This window comes from Arachis hypogaea, chromosome 3 (genome assembly GCF_003086295.3).
Source record: "Arachis hypogaea cultivar Tifrunner chromosome 3, arahy.Tifrunner.gnm2.J5K5, whole genome shotgun sequence".
Lineage (NCBI taxonomy): Eukaryota > Viridiplantae > Streptophyta > Magnoliopsida > Fabales > Fabaceae > Arachis > Arachis hypogaea.
In genome coordinates this window covers 36,195,040-36,211,646 of record NC_092038.1, presented here as the reverse complement: position 1 = coordinate 36,211,646, position 16,607 = coordinate 36,195,040, and positions in this window count along the sequence as shown.

Here is a 16,607-nt window from a genome sequence, read left to right as displayed (position 1 = left end):
TTGCTGTCTTTGTTAAAGTTGTCGGAAAGACTTTGCAACGAACCGCATCTGAGGCGTCGGTGAGGTACATTATACTCCTGAAATTACTGAGATGATGACAGGGATCTGTAGTGCCATCGTACAAAGTCATATCCGGGAGTTTGAAGTCTTTTGGGATTTCGGCCTTCATTATCTCCTTGGTGAATGGATCTTGTTCCTTGCGGGAGCTATCCTCATGAGGGGATCGGTTAGCTTTGGTTTTGAGATCAACTTTGAGTTTTAGGAGTTTCTCCTCCAATTCCCAGCGTCGCCTTATTTCCTTTTGTAGGTCTTTTTCAGCCTCTCGTTGACGTAGGGCTTCTTCTTCAAGTTGTTTTAAACGGTCTTGAAGCGCCTCTATAGCTCCCGCGTTTGGAGAATTCTTTTTGTTGTTATGTTGAGGAGTATCCTTGGGTGTAGTTTCCACGTTTTGGTGCGACATTCTATCCTCTAGATCTGAATTGTGGTCGTTGTCATGGTCATCCACCATAATGATGGGATGACTTCCAGGTTCCCCGGCAATGATGCCAATGTTCCGAGGGTTACCTGAAACTGTAGGTCGATCTCAGACGAGATCTTCTTTACTGGTCGGAGCTATTGTGTCCGACTTGTTGGACTTGGTGATGGTGCTGATCCTTCGTCACCGGAGGGTGGTGGTACCTGCAAGGGACTCCGATGCTTAAGTTAGCAAAGGTATTAAGCAGGTTTTTTGTAGAATTAGAGTATGAGTTATACCTGGATGCTCCAGCGTATTTATAATAGTATGGAGTGACCTTCTTAGATAAGATAAGTTAGTTATCTTATCTTATCTTTATCTTTTGAGTGAGGTCATCTTATCTTCATGGGAACCGCCCTTCTCCCTGTAGGCTTGGACTGCCTTGGGCTTTGGTGCACGGTCCTCCGTTAGGGCCCTTCTTTGAGCTTTCCTGGTGACTTGGCCGATCTCTTTGAGAAGAGGTCGGATTGTCCTGATGGTGGATGAAATTGTGATCATCAACAATGGCTTCAAAGACTTGGTGCTCTCAAACGTGAATCTCACTTTGTTACAACTCCGCACAACTAACCAGCAAGTGTACTAGGTCATCCAAGTAGTACCTTACGTGAGTAAGGGTCGATCCCACAGAGATTGTTGGTATGAAGCAAGCTATGGTCATCATGTAAATCTCAGTCAGGCGGATTTAACTAATTTAAGAGATTATTGGTTTTTCAAATAATAATAAATAATAAACATAAAATAAAGATAGAGTTACTCATGTAATCCAATGGTGGGAATTTCAGATAATTGCATGGAGATGCTGTGTCCCTGTTGGATCTCTGCTCTCCTACTGCTTTCATTCAATCCTTCTTACTCCTTTCCATGGCAAGCTGTATGTAGGGCATCACCATTGTCAATGGCTACATCCCATTCTCTCAGTGAAAATGGTCCAAATGCTCTGCACAGTGATGAGCGGATATTTTATACGCTTTTGGGGGTAACTTCATGTAGATTTTAGTATGTTTTAATTAGTTTTTAGTAAAATATTATTAGTTTTTAGGCAAAAATCATATTTATGGACTTTACTATGAGTTTGTTAGTTTTTCTGTGATTTCAGGTATTTTCTGGCTGAAATTGAGGGAGCTGAGCAAAAATCTGAGTTAGGCTGAAAAAGGACTGCTGATGTTGTTAGATCCTGACCTCCCTGCACTCGGAATGGATTTTTTGGAGCTAAAAGAGTCCAATTGACGCGCTCTTAACTGGGTTGGAAAGTAGACATCCAGGGCTTTCCAGCAATATATAATAGTCCATACTTTGCACGAAAATAGATGATGTAAACTGGCGTTCAACGCCAGTTCCATGTTGCAGTCTAGCGTCCAGCGCCAGAAACAGGTTACAAGTTGGAGTTCAACGCCCAAAACACGTTACAACCTGGCGTTCAACTCCAGAAACAGCCCAAGCACGTGAGAGGCTTAAGTCTCAGCCCCAGCACACACCAAGTGGGTCCCAGAAGTGGATCTCTGCACCAATTATCTTAGTTTACTCATTCTCTGTAAACCTAGGTTACTAGTTTAGTATTTAAACAACTTTTAGAGACTTATTTTGTACCTCAAGACATTTTTAGATCTGAATTATATACTCTTTGATGGCATGAGTCTCTAAACTCCATTGTTGGGGGTGAGGAGCTCTACAGCGTCTCGATGAATTAATGCAATTGTTTATAATTTTCCATTCAAACAAGTGTGTTCCTATCTAAGATGTTCATTCGCGCTTAACTGTGGAGAAGGTGGTGATCCGTGACACTCATCACCTTCCTCAACCCATGAATGTGTGTCTGACAACCACCTCTGTTCTACATCATATTGAACGAATATCTCTTAGATTCCTTAATCAGAATCTTCGTGGTATAAGCCAGATTGATGGCGGCATTCATGAGAATCTGGAAAGTCTAACCTTGTCTGTGGTATTCCGAGTAGGATTCCGGGATTGAATGACTGTGACAAGCTTCAAACTCCTGAAGGATGGGCGTTAGTGACAGACGCAAAAGAATCATTGGATTCTATTCCAACCCGATTGAGAACCGACAGATGATTAGCTGTGCTGTGACAGAGCATTTGGACCATTTTCACTGAGAGGATGGGAAGTAGCCATTGACAACGGTGACACCCTACATAGAGCTTGCCATGGAAGGAAACTCGCATTATGCTATTGAGTTGAATATTACATTGCAGGAATTCAGAGGACAAAGCATCTCCAAAACCCCAACATATTCTCCATTACTGCACAACAAGTAATAATTTCACGCTTTTTTATTTTTCTAATAATTCAAACTGATAATTTTAATTGATATCCTGACTATGAATAATAAAATAAACATAGCTTGCTTCAAACCAATAATCTCTGTGGGATCGACCCTTACTCACTTAAGGTATTACTTGGACGACCCAGTGCACTTGCTGGTTAGTGGTACGAGATCATAAGAAACCTTGATTTTGATATTGAGATTAAAATTTCATGCACCAAGTTTTTGGCGCCGTTGCCGGGGATTATTCGAGTTTGAACAACTAAAGGTTTATTTTATTACTTAGATTAGGAATAATTTATTTTTGTTGCTATAGAGTCATTAAATTCGGAGTCCTTTATTCCCTTTTCAAAAATTTTTCAAAAATATTATTTTTCTTTATCAAATTTTTAATTTTTCGAGAGTTTAGTGTTTTGTTTTAAGTTTATTGTTCTTTCTTTTATTCTTGTGTTCTTGTAAATCTTCAAGGTGTTCTTGAGTCTTTCTTGTGTTTTGATCTTAAAATTTTTAAGTTTGGTGTTCCTTGGTGTTTTCCCTCCAAAATTTTCGAAAACAAGGAGCACTAGATCTAAAAATTTTAAGTCTTGTGTCTTTTATGTGTTTTTCTCTTTCATCATAAAATTCAAAATTCAAAAAAAATATATCTTTTCTAACTATTTTTAAGCATATTTTCGAAATTTGTTTTCAAAATTCAATTTCAAATTTTATCTAATCATATCTTTTTCAAATATTTTTCTATTAACTACTTTCTCATAAGTATCTTCAATTTTAAGACATATCTTTTTCAATTTTATTTAATTAATTAAGTATTTTAGTTGCCAATTTTCTGTTATTTGTTTTTCCAATTTTTGAACTTACTCCTATTTTTTTATTATTCTATTTTATTCTCTTTTTAATTTTGAAATAATAATAATAATAATAATAATAAATAAACAATATCAACATCTATATCGTCTCCCTTGCTCCATCATGGAACTAAGTGGAAATGAACAGTCCAGAAGGACCCTGGGGTCATATGCTAACCCCACTACTGCTTCATATGGGAGTAGTATCTGTATACCCTCCATCGGAGTCAGTAGTTTTGAGTTGAATCCTCAGCTCATCATCATGGTGCAGTAAAGTTGCCAGTATTCTGGTCTTCCACAGGAAGAACCTCAGAGTTTTTGGCACAATTTTTACAAATTGCTGACACAGTACATGATAAGGAAGTAGATCAGGATGTCTACAGATTATTACTGTTTCCATTTGCTGTAAAGGACCAAGCTAAGAGGTGGTTAAATAACCAACCTAAGAACAGCATAAAGACATGGAAACAGCTGTCAGAAAAATTCCTAAATCACTATTTTCCTCTAAAATGGATGACACAGCTAAGGCTAAGCATCCAAGGCTTCAAACAAGGAGATAATGAATCCCTTTATGATGCCTGGGAGAGATATAGAGAGATGCTAAGAAAATGTCCCTCTGAAATGTTTTCAGAGTGAGTGCAGTTAGACATCTTCTACTACTGGCGTATGTGTATTGATTACAGAAGGCTTAATACAGCCACCAGAAAGGATCATTTTCCTTTACCATTCATAGACCAGATGCTGGAAAGACTAGCAGGTCATAAATACTACTGCTTCCTGGATGGATATTCAGGTTATAATCAAATTGTAGTAGATCCCCAGGATCAAGAGAAAACAGCATTCACATGTCCATCTGAAGTATTTACATACAGAAGGATGCCATTTGGCTTGTGCAATGCACCTGCAACCTTTCAAAGGTGCATGCTCTCAATTTTCTCTGATATGGTGGAAAAATTTTTGGAAGTTTTCATGGATGACTTTTCAGTATTTGGAGACTCATTCAGCTCCTGTCTTGACCATCTAGCACTTATTCTAAAAAGGTGCCAAGAGACTAACCTGGTCTTAAACTGGGAAAAATGTCACTTTATGGTGAATAAAGGAATTGTCCTTGGGCACAAAATCTCGAACAGGGGAATAGAGGTGGATCAAGCTAAGGCAGAGGTAATTGAAAAATTACCACCACCAGCCAATGTTAAGGCAATCAAAACTTTTCTGGGGCATGCAGGATTCTATAGGAGGTTTATAAAAGATTTTTCAAAAATCGCCAAACCTCTAAGTAATCTGCTAGCTGCTGACACGCCATTTATCTTTGATAAGGAGTGTCTGCAGGCGTTTGAGACTCTGAAAGCTAAGCTGGTCATAGCACCAGTCATCTCTGTACCAGACTGGACATTACCATTTGAATTAATGTGTGATGCCAGTGACCATGTCATTGGTGCAGTGTTGGGACAAAGGCATGACAAGCTTCTGCACGTCATTTACTATGCCAGTCGTGTTTTAAATGACGCACAGAAGAATTACACAACCACAAAAAAAGAGTTGCTTGCAGTGGTTTACGCCATTGACAAGTTTAGATCCTATTTAGTAGGATCAAAAGTGATTGTGTACACTGATCATGCTGCTCTTAAATATCTACTCACAAAGCAGGATTCAAAACCCAGACTTATCAGATGGGTGTTACTTCTGCAAGAGTTTGATATAGAAATAAGAGACAGAAAAGGGACAGAGAACCAAGTAGCAGATCACCTGTCCCGAATAGAACCAGTAGAAGGGGCGTCCCTCCCTCTTATTGAGATCTCTGAAACCTTTCCGGATGAGCAACTCTTTTCCATCAAGGAAGTGCCATGGTTTGCAGACATTGTAAACTACAAGGTAGTGAGGTTCATACCCAAAGTGTACAGTAGGCAGCAATCAAAGAAATTGATCACAGATGCAAAGTACTATCTTTGGGATGAACTATATCTCTTCAAGAGATGTGCAGACGGAGTAATCCGTAGATGTGTGCCTAAAGAAGAAGCACAGAAGATCCTATGGCATTGCCATGGATCACAATATGGAGGACATTTTGGAAGTGAGCGAACATCCACAAGAGTCCTCCAATGTGGCTTCTACTGGCCTACTCTCTATAAAGATTCCCGAGTATTTGTACTTAATTGTGACAGTTGCCAAAGATCTGGTAATCTGCCTCACAGTTATGCCATGCCTCAACAAGGGATCTTGGAGATTGAGTTGTTTAATGTATGGGGTATTGACTTCATGGGGCCTTTTCCACCATCATACTCAAACACGTATATTCTGGTGGCAGTGGATTATGTATCCAAATGGGTGGAAGCTATTGCTACACCCACTAATGACACTAAGACAGTGTTAAAATTTCTCTAGAAACACATCTTCAATAGATTTGGCACCCCTAGAGTACTAATTAGTGATGGGGGCACTCATTTTTGCAATAAACAGCTTTACTCTGCTTTGGTTCATTATGGAGTTAGCCACAGAGTGGCCACTCCATATCACCCACAGACAAATGGGCAAGCTGAAGTCTCAAATAGAGAACTCAAAAGAATCCTAGAACGAACTGTAATTAACCGTAGAAGGGATTGGGCAAGAAGCTTGGATGATGCTCTGTGGGCATACAAAACAGCATTCAAGACCCCTATATGGACCTCTCTATACCAGCTTGTGTATGGAAAGGCATGTCACTTGCCAGTGGAACTGGAACATAAGGCCTACTGGGCAACCAGATTCCTGAACCTTGATGCCAAGTTAGCTGGAGAAAAACGATTGCCCCAGTTAAATGAGCTAGAGGAATTTAGACTTAATGCTTTCGAGAATGCAAAAATTTACAAAGAGAAAGCAAAAAGATGGCATGATAAGAAATTGTCATCCAGAGTCTTTGAGCCAGGGCAGAAAGTTCTGCTATTTAATTCTAGGCTCAGATTATTCCCCGAAAAATTAAAATCTCGGTGGAGAGGACCATATGTGATTACAAGCGTGTCATCATATGGATACGTAGAGCTTCAGGATAATGATTCTAATAAAAAGTTCATTGTTAATGGACAGAGAGTCAAACATTATCTTGAAGGCAATTTTGAGCAAGAATGCTCAAAACTGAGGCTTAATTAAAGCTCAGTAATAGTCCAGCTAAAGACAATAAAGAAGCGCTTGCTGGGAGGCAACCCAGCCACTTACAAAGTTTATTTGTTAATTAATTGATTTTTACAGGTATATGTCAAGTATCTTCAAGGTAAAATAGCAACTGCTTAAGTTCATAGAGTTACAGAAGGAATCAGAGGATAAAACAGCAAAAAAGGAAGCTCACTGGTGCGAAAGAGATAGTAAAAGCCGTTTTGGGCGTTGAACGCCCAAAAGAAGCACCTACTGGGCGTTTAACGCCAGTAAGGATAGCCTTCTGGGCGTTCAACGCCAGATTTGCAGCGTCCTGGGTGTTCAGAAAAACGCCCAGTGACAAAGGACTTCCTGGCGTTCAACGCCAGAAAGAAGCAACAGCTGGGCGTTGAACGCCCAGGAGAAGCAACAATTGGGCGTTAAACGCCCAAAACATGCATCGTTTGGGCGTTTAACGCTAGAATGGTGGGGAGGAAGTAAAATTCATTTTTCTTCACAAATTTTCTAATTTTTATGTTTCAATTCATGATTTCTTGCATAAACATGTTTCAAAATATCATCCTTCAATTCCAAAAATTTTAATCCTAATTTCCAAAAACCCTAATTTCTAAAATCCCTTTTTCAAAAATATCAAATGTATCTTAATCCATAAAGATAAATCTTTTTCCAATCTAATCCAATTTTTTTTTCAAGTTTCTCAAAACTCAATTATCTTTTAAAATCTTCTTTCAAAATAAAAATTCAAATTTATCTTTTCTAAATATAATTAACATCTTTTATTTTTAAATTATATCTTTTTCTTATCATATTTATCTTTTATAAATCATATCTTCTATCTTATCTTTTTTCTTATTTTCGAAACCCCCCTCCCCCCCTTTATATCCACATTCGGCGCACCTCCCATCATCCACCATTTGACACTTGCTCTCCTCCTATCCCTCTCCTTTCTTTTCTTTTGCTTGAGGACAAGCAAACCTCTAAGTTTGGTGTGTTTATCCGTGATCACAAAAACATACTCACTAAGATCATGGCTCCTAAAGGAAAATAACCCACTCCAAGAGGCAAGAAAGAGAGTATTCCAAAACCACTTTGGAATCAAGGGAAGTTCTTAACCAAAGAACATTCAGACCATTACTACAAAATAATGGGTCAAAGATCAATGATCCCGGAAGTCAAGTTCGATCTGAAAGAAGATGAATATCCGGAGATCCAAGAGCAAATTCGAAATAGGAACTGGGAAATCCTAGCTAATCCTGAAACAAAAGTGGGAAGGAATATGGTTCAGGAGTTCTACGCTAATCTGTGGCAGACAGACAGGCAAAGAATAACTGGAACTGCCCTCTATGACTATCGAACCTTGGTCAGAGGAAAGATTATTCACATCCACCCTGATAAAATCAGGGAGATCTTTAAGCTTCCTCAACTGAAAGATGACCCAGACTCCTTTAATAGGAGAATGATGAGGGTAAACAAAGGCCTGGACAAGATTTTAGAGGATATATGCATCCTTGAAGCCAGGTGGACCACCAGCACCACTGGCATCCCAAATTAACTCAAGAGAGAAGATCTCAAACCAGTTGCCAGAGGCTGGCTGGACTTCATTGGGCGTTCTATATTGCCCACCAGCAACCGTTCTAAAGTCACTGTTAAAAGAGCAGTGATGATTCACTGCATCATGTTGGGAAGAGAAGTAGAAGTTCATCAACTAATCTCGTGTGAACTCTACAAAATAGCAAACAAGAACTCCAAAGATGCCAAATTGGCCTATCCAAGCTTAATTTCTATGCTCTGCAGAGACGCTGAAGTAAGGATGGGAATAACTGAGTATATCTCAGTTGAGCGGCCAATCACTAAAATATTAATGGAAAGACAACACTTGCAGGATGACCCAATCAAGAGGAGAGCACAAGAATTCCTCCCAGAACTCCCTCAATTCGAATATTGGGAGCATCTTGAGGCATCTGTTTCCAAGTTGCAAGAAGCTATGAGCCAAATACAGGAAGAACAGAATAATCAAAGTAGCATGCTTTGCAAATTTCTTAGGGAACAAGAGGAGCAAGGGCGTGACTTGAGGGAGCTGAAGCGTCAGAAATTAATTCTTGAAGGACCAAGCACCCCACAGACAAGAGGAACATCCACTTTCCAAAATATAGGTTGTTGAGTTCTAATTTTATCTTTAACTCTATGATAGTGTTATTATAGAAATTTACCTTAGAAGTTATATAGGAGTAGTAGTAATTAGCATATCTATTTTGGTTTTATTTCCAATTAAGTTATACTTTAATTTTCTCATCATCATCAAACATGAATAAAATAGTAGATTTTTAGAATAAAGAAGTAATTTATATTTTTCGAGTTCTTAATAAGAAAATTTATAATTAATTATATGTGGTGGCAATACTTTTTGTTCTCTGAATGAATGCTTGAACAGTGCATATTTTTATCTTGAATTTTATGAATATTGGCTCTTGAAAGAATGAGGAACACGAAAAATATTATTGATGATCTGAAAAATCATGAATTTGATTCTTGAAGCAAGAAAAAGCAGTGAAAAAAATTTCTAAAAATTACAATATTTCATTGGATCAAGAAAAAGAAAAAATCCAATAGCCCTTAAAACCAAAAGGTAAGGGTAAAAAGGATCCAAGGCTTTGAGCATCAGTGGATAGGAGGGCCCAAGGAAGTAAATCCATGCCTAAGCGGCTAAACCAAGTTGTCCCTAACCATATGCTTGTGGCATGCAGGTCCAAGTGAAAAGCTTGAGACTGAGTGGTTAAAGTCGTGATCCAAAACAAAAAGAGTGTGCTTAAGAACTCTGGACACCTCTAATTGGGGACTTTAGCAAAGCTAAGTCACAATTTGAAAAGGTTCACCCAGTTATGTGTCTATGGCATTTATGTATCCGGTGGTAATACTGGAAAACAAAGTGCTTAGGGCCACGGCCAAGACTCATAAAGTAACTGTGTTCAAGAATCAACATACTACACTAGGAGAATCAATAATACTATCTGAATTCTGAGTTCCTATAGATGCCAATCATTCTGAATTTCAAAGAATAAAGTGAGATGCCAAAACTGTTCAGAAGCAAAAAGCTACCAGCCCCACTCATCTAACTAAAATCTGAGCTTCACTTGAAACTCTGAGATATTATTGCTTCTTAAATTCTTTTCATCCTATTTTATTTATCTAGTTGCTTGAGGACAAGCAACAGTTTAAGTTTGGTGTTGTGATGAGCGGATATTTTATACACTTTTTGGGGGTAACTTCATGTAGATTTTAGTATGTTTTAATTAGTTTTTAGTAAAATATTATTAGTTTTTAGGCAAAAATCATATTTCTGGACTTTACTATGACTTTGTGTGTTTTTCAATGATTTCAGGTATTTTCTGGCTGAAATTGAGGGAGCTGAGCAAAAATCTGAGTTAGGCTGAAAAAGGACTGCTGATGCTGTTGGATCCTGACCTCCCTGCACTCGGAATGGATTTTTTGGAGCTACAGGAGTCCAATTGATACGCTCTCAATTGGGTTAGAAAGTAGACATCCAGGGCTTTCCATAAATATATAATAGTCCATACTTTGAGCGAACATAGACGATATAACCTGGCGTTCAACGCCAGTTCCATGTTGCAGTCTGGCGTCCAGCGCCAGAAACAGGTTACAAGTTGGAGTTCAACGCCCAAAACACATTACAACCTGGCGTTCAACTCCAGAAACAGCCCAAGCACGTGAGAGGCTTAAGTCTCAGCCACAGCACACACCAAGTGGGCCCCAGAAGTGGATCTCTGCACCAATTATCTTAGTTTACTCATTCTCTGTAAACCTAGGTTACTAGTTTAGTATTTAAACAACTTTTAGAGACTTATTTTGTACCTCATGACATTTTTAGATCTGAATTATATACTCTTTGACGGCATGAGTCTCTAAACTCTATTTTTGGGGGTGAGGAGCTCTGCAGCGTCTCGATGAATTAATGCAATTGTTTATAATTTTCCATTCAAACAAGCGTGTTCCTATCTAAGATGTTCATTCGCGCTTAACTGTGGAGAAGGTGGTGATCCATGACACTCATCACCTTCCTCAACCCATGAATGTGTGTCTGATAACCACCTCCGTTCTACATTAGATTGAATAAATATCTCTTAGATTCCTTAATCAGAATCTTCGTGGTATAAGTCGGATTGATGGCAGCATTCATCAGAATCCGGAAAGTCTAACCCTGTCTGTGGTATTCCGAGTAGGATTCCGGGATTGAATGACTGTGACGAGCTTCAAACTCCTGAAGGATGGGCATTAGTGACAGACGGAAAAGAATCATTGGATTCTATTCCAACCTGATTGAGAACCGACAGATGATTAGCCGTGCTGTGACAGAGCATTTGGACCATTTTCACTGAGAGGATGGAAAGTAGCCATTGACAATGGTGACATCCTACATAGAGCTTGCCATGGAAGGAACCTCGCATTATGCTATTGAGTTGAATATTACATTGCAGGAATTTAGAGGACAAAGCATCTCCAAAACCCCAACATATTCTCTATTACAGCACAACAAGTAATTATTTCACGCTCTTTTATTTTTCTAATAATTCAAACTGATAATTTTAATTGATATCCTGACTAAGAATAATAAAATAAACATAGCTTTCTTCAAACCAATAATCTCCGTGGGATCGACCCTTACTCACGTAAGGTATTACTTGGACGACCCAGTGCACTTGCTGGTTAGTGGTACGAGATCATAAGAAATCTTGATTTTGATATTGAGATTAAAATTTCGTGAACCAAGTTTTTGGCGCTGTTGCCGGGGATTGTTCGAGTTTGAACAACTAAAGGTTTATTTTATTGCTTAGATTAAGAATAATTTATTTTGTTGCTATAGAGTCATTAAATTCTGAGTCCTTCATTCAATCCTTCTTACTCCTTTCCATGGCAAGCTATATGTAGGGCATCACCGTTGTCAATGGCTACATCCCATCCTCTCAGTGAAAATGGTCCAAATGCTCTGTCACAGCACGGCTAATCATCTGTCGGTTTTCGATCATGTTGGAATAGAATCCCTTGATTCTTTTGCGTTTGTCATCACACCCAGTAATCGCGAGTTTGAAGCTCGTCACAGTCACTCAATTCCGGAATCCTACCCATGAATGCCGCCATCAATTCTAGCTTATACCACGAAGATTCTGATTAAGGAATCAAAGAGATATGCGCTCGGTCTAAGTAGAACGGAAGTGGTTGTCAGTCACGCGTTCATAGGTGAGAATGATGATGAGTGTCACGGATCATCACATTCATCATGTTGAAGTGCAACGAATATCTTAGAATAAGAACAAGCGGAATTGAATAGAAAATAGTAGTAATTGCATTGAAACTTGAGGTACAGTAGAGCTCCACACCCTTAATCTATGGTGTGTAGAAACTCCACCGTTGAAAATACATAAGTGATGAAGGTCCAGGCATGGTCGAGAGGCCAGCCCCCAAATGTGGTCAAAAGATCAAAAATACAATCAAAAGACATCTAATAAACTAGTAAAAAGTTCTATTTATACTAAACTAGCTACTAGGGTTTACAGAAGTAAGTAATTGATGCATAAATTCACTTTCGGGGCCCACTTGGTGTGTTCTTGGGCTGAGCTTGATTTATCCACGAGCTGAGGCTTCTCTTGGAGTTGAACGCCAAGTTGTAACGTGTTTTGGGCGTTCAACTCTGGTTCGTGACGTGTTTCTGGCGTTTGACTCCAGAATGCAGCATGGAACTGGCGTTGAGCGCCTGTTTACGTAATCTAATCACAAATAAAGTATGGACTATTATATATTGCTGGAAAGCTCTAGATGTCTACTTTTCAACGCAGTTGAGAGCGCTCCATTCGGAGTTCTGTAGCTCTAAAAAATCCATTTTGAGTGCAAGGAGGTCAGATTCTAACAGTATCAGCAGTCCTTTGTCAGCCTCCTATCAGAGTTTTGCTCAGGTCCCTCAATTTCAGCCAGAAAATACCTAAAATCACAGAAAAACACAAAAACTCATAGTAAAGTCTAGAAATGTGAATTTATCATAAAAACTAATGAAAACATCCCTAAAAGTAACTAGATCATACTAAAAACTACCTAAAAACAATGCCAAAAAGCGTACAAATTATCCGCTCATCACAACATCAAACTTAAATTGTTGCTTGTCCCCAAGCAATTGAAAGTCAATTAGGATAAAAAGAAGAGAATATACTATAAATTCCAGAATATCAATGAATATTAGGCATCTCACTTTTTCCTTTGAAGTTTAGAATAATTGGCATCTATAGGAACTTAGAATTTCAGATAGTGTTATTGATTCTCCTAGTTAAGTATGTTGATTCTTGAACACAGCTACTTTTATGAGTCTTGGCCGTGGCCCTAAGCATTTTGTTTTCCAGTATTACCACCGGATACATAAATGCCACAGACACATGACTGGGTGAACCTTTTCAGATTGTGACTTAGCTTTGCTAAAGTCCCCAGTTAGAGGTGTCCAGGGTTCTTAAGTACACTCTTTTTGCTTTGGATCACGAATTTAACCACTCAGCCTCAAGCTTTTCACTTGGACCTGCATGCCACAAGCACATGGTTAGGGGCAGCTTGATTTAGCCGCTTAGGCCTGGATTTTATTTCCTTGGGCCCTCCTATCCATTGATGCTCAAAGCCTTGGATCCTTTTTACCCTTGCCTTTTGGTTTTAAGGGCTATTGGCTTTTTCTACTTGCTTTTTCTTTTTCTTTCTATTTTTTTTGCCATTTTTTTTCACAAGCTTTTGCTTTTTCACTACTTTTTCTTGCTTCAAGAATCAATTTTCATGATTTTTCAGATTGTCAATAACATTCTCTTTGTTCATCATTCTTTCAAGAACCAACAATTTTAACATTCATAAACAACAAGATCAAAAATATGCACTGTTTAAGCATTCATTCAGAAAACAAAAAGTATTGTCACCACATCAATATAATTAAACTAAATTCAAGGACAATTTTCGAAATTTATGTACTTCTTGTTCTTTTGAATTAAAAACATTTTTCATTTAAGAGAGGTGAAGGATTTATGAAATTTATTCATAGCTTTAAGACATAGTTACTGCATACTAATGATCATGAAGTAGAGACACAAAACATAGATAAAAATGAAAAACAGAAAAAATAAGAACAAGGAATGAATTCACCTTAGTGGCGTCTTCTTCTTGAAGGACCAATGATGTCCTTAAGCTCTTCTATGTCCCTTCCTTGCCTTTGTTGCTCCTCCCTCATTGCTCTTTGATCTTCTCTAATTTCATGGAGAATGATGGAGTGCTCTTGATCTTCCACCCTTAATTGATCCACATTGTAACTCAAATCTTCTAAGGAAGTGTTGAGTTGTTCCCAATAGTTGTTGGGAGGAAAGTGCATCCCTTGAGGCATCTCCGGGATTTCTTGGTGATGAGCTTCCTGATGAGCGGATAATTTATACGCGTTTTGGCATTGTTTTTAGGTAGTTTTTAGTAAGTTTGAGCTACTTTTAGGGATGTTTTCATTAGTCTTTATGTTAAATTCACATTTCTGGACTTTACTATGAGTTTGTGTGTTTTTCTATGATTTCAGGTAAATTCTGGCTGAAATTGAGGGACTTGAGCAAAACTCTGAAAAAGGCTGACAAAAGGACTACTGATGCTGTTGGAATCTGACCTCCCTGCACTCGAAATGGATTTTCTGGAGCTACAGAACTTCAACTGGGGAGCTCTCAACGGCGTTGGAAAGTAGACATCCAGAGCTTTCCAGCAATATATAATAGTCCATATTTTATTCGGAAATTGATGACGTAACTTGGCGTTGAACGCCAAGTACATGCTGCTGTCTGGAGTTAAACGCCAGAAAAACGTCATGATCCGGAGTTGAACGCCCAAAACACGTTATAACTTGGAGTTCAACTCCAAGAAAAGCCTCAGCTCGTGGATAGATCAAGCTCAGCCCAAGCATACACCAAGTGGGCCCCGGAAGTGGATTTATGCATCAATTACTTACTCATGTAAACCCTAGTAACTAGTCTAGTATAAATAGGATAAATTACTATTGTATTAGACATCTTTTGACAGTTTAATCTCTTGACTGTTTAGCCTTTGATTATTCGGTCTCTTGATCACTCAAAGGGGGCTGGCCATTCGGCCATGCCTGAACCTTTTACTTGTGTATTTTCAACAGTGGAGTTTCTACACACCATAGATTAAGGGTGTGGAGCTCTGCTGTACCTCAAGTTTCAATACAATCACTATTACTTTTTATTCAATTCTCTTTTGTTCTTATTCCAAGATATACGTTGCACAATACTTTGATGAATGTGATGATCCGTGACACTCATCACCATTCTCACCTATGAACGTGCGTGTTTGACAACCACTTCCGTTCTACCTTAGGCCAGGCGCATATCTCTTAGATTCCCCAATAGAATCTTCGTGGTATAAGCTAGATAGATGGCGGCATTCATGAGGATCCGAAAAGTCTAACCTTGTCTGTGGTATTCCGAGTAGGATCCTGGGAATCCGGAAAGTCTAACCTTGTCTGTGGTATTCCGAGTAGGATTCCAGTATTGAATGACTGTGACGAGCTTCAAACTCCTGAAGGCTGGGCGTTAGTGACAGACGCAAAAGAATCAATGGATTCTATTCCAACCTGATTGAGAACCGACAGATGATTAGCCGTGCTGTGACAGAGCATTTGGACCATTTTCACTGAGAGGATGGGATGTAGCCATCAACCAAGGGTGATGCCTCCAGACGATTAGCCGTGCAGTGACAGCGCATAGGACCATTTTCCCGAGAGGATTGATAATAGCCACCGATGATGGTGAAGCCCTACATACAGCTTGCCATGGAAAGGAATAAGAAGAATTGAAGGAAGAGCGAGTAGTGAAGCAGAGTTTCAAGAGGAACACAGCATCTCCATACACCTATCTGAAATTCCCACTATTAATTTACATAAGTATTTCTATCCCTTTTATTTTCTTTTTATTATTAATTTCCGAAAACCCATAAACCAATTTAATCTGCCAAACTGAGATTTACAAGGTGACCATAGCTTGCTTCATACCAACAATCTCTGTGGGATCGACCCTTATTCGCGTAAGGTTTATTACTTGGACGACCCAGTACACTTGCTGGTTAGTTGAACGGAGTTGTGAATTCAACTGGTGCCACAATAATGATTTCATACAAGTACAAAAGAATATAGATCACAATTTCGTCCACCAAGTTTTTGGCGCCGTTGCCGGGGATTGTTCGAGTATGGACAACTGACGGTTCATCTTGTTGCTCAGATTAGGTAATTTTCTTTTCAAAAATCTTTTTCAAAATTTTTCTTTTCTTTTTCGTTTTTCCAAAAATATTTTCGAAAACAAAAATTAATAAAAATACAAAAAAAATCATAAAATCATAAAAACCAAAAATATTTTGTGTTTCTTGTTTGAGTCTTGAGTTAATTTTTAAGTTTGGTGTCAATTGCATGCTTTTCAAACTTTTCTTGCATTTTTTCGAAAATCTCATGCATTCATAGTGTTCTTCATGATCTTCAAGTTGTTCTTGACAAGTCTTCTTGTTTGATCTTGATGATTTCTTGTTTTGTGTTGTTTGTTGTTTTTCATATGCATTTTTCGTTTGTTAGAGTCCATGCATTAAAGATTTCTAAGTTTGGTGTCTTGCATGTTTTCTTTGCATAAAAAATTTTTCAAAATTATGTTCTTGATGTTCATCATAATCTTCAAAGTGTTCTTGGTGTTCATCTTGACATTCATAGTGTTCTTGCATGCATTATGTGTTTTGATCCAAAATTTTCATGTTTTGGGTCATTTTTGTGTTT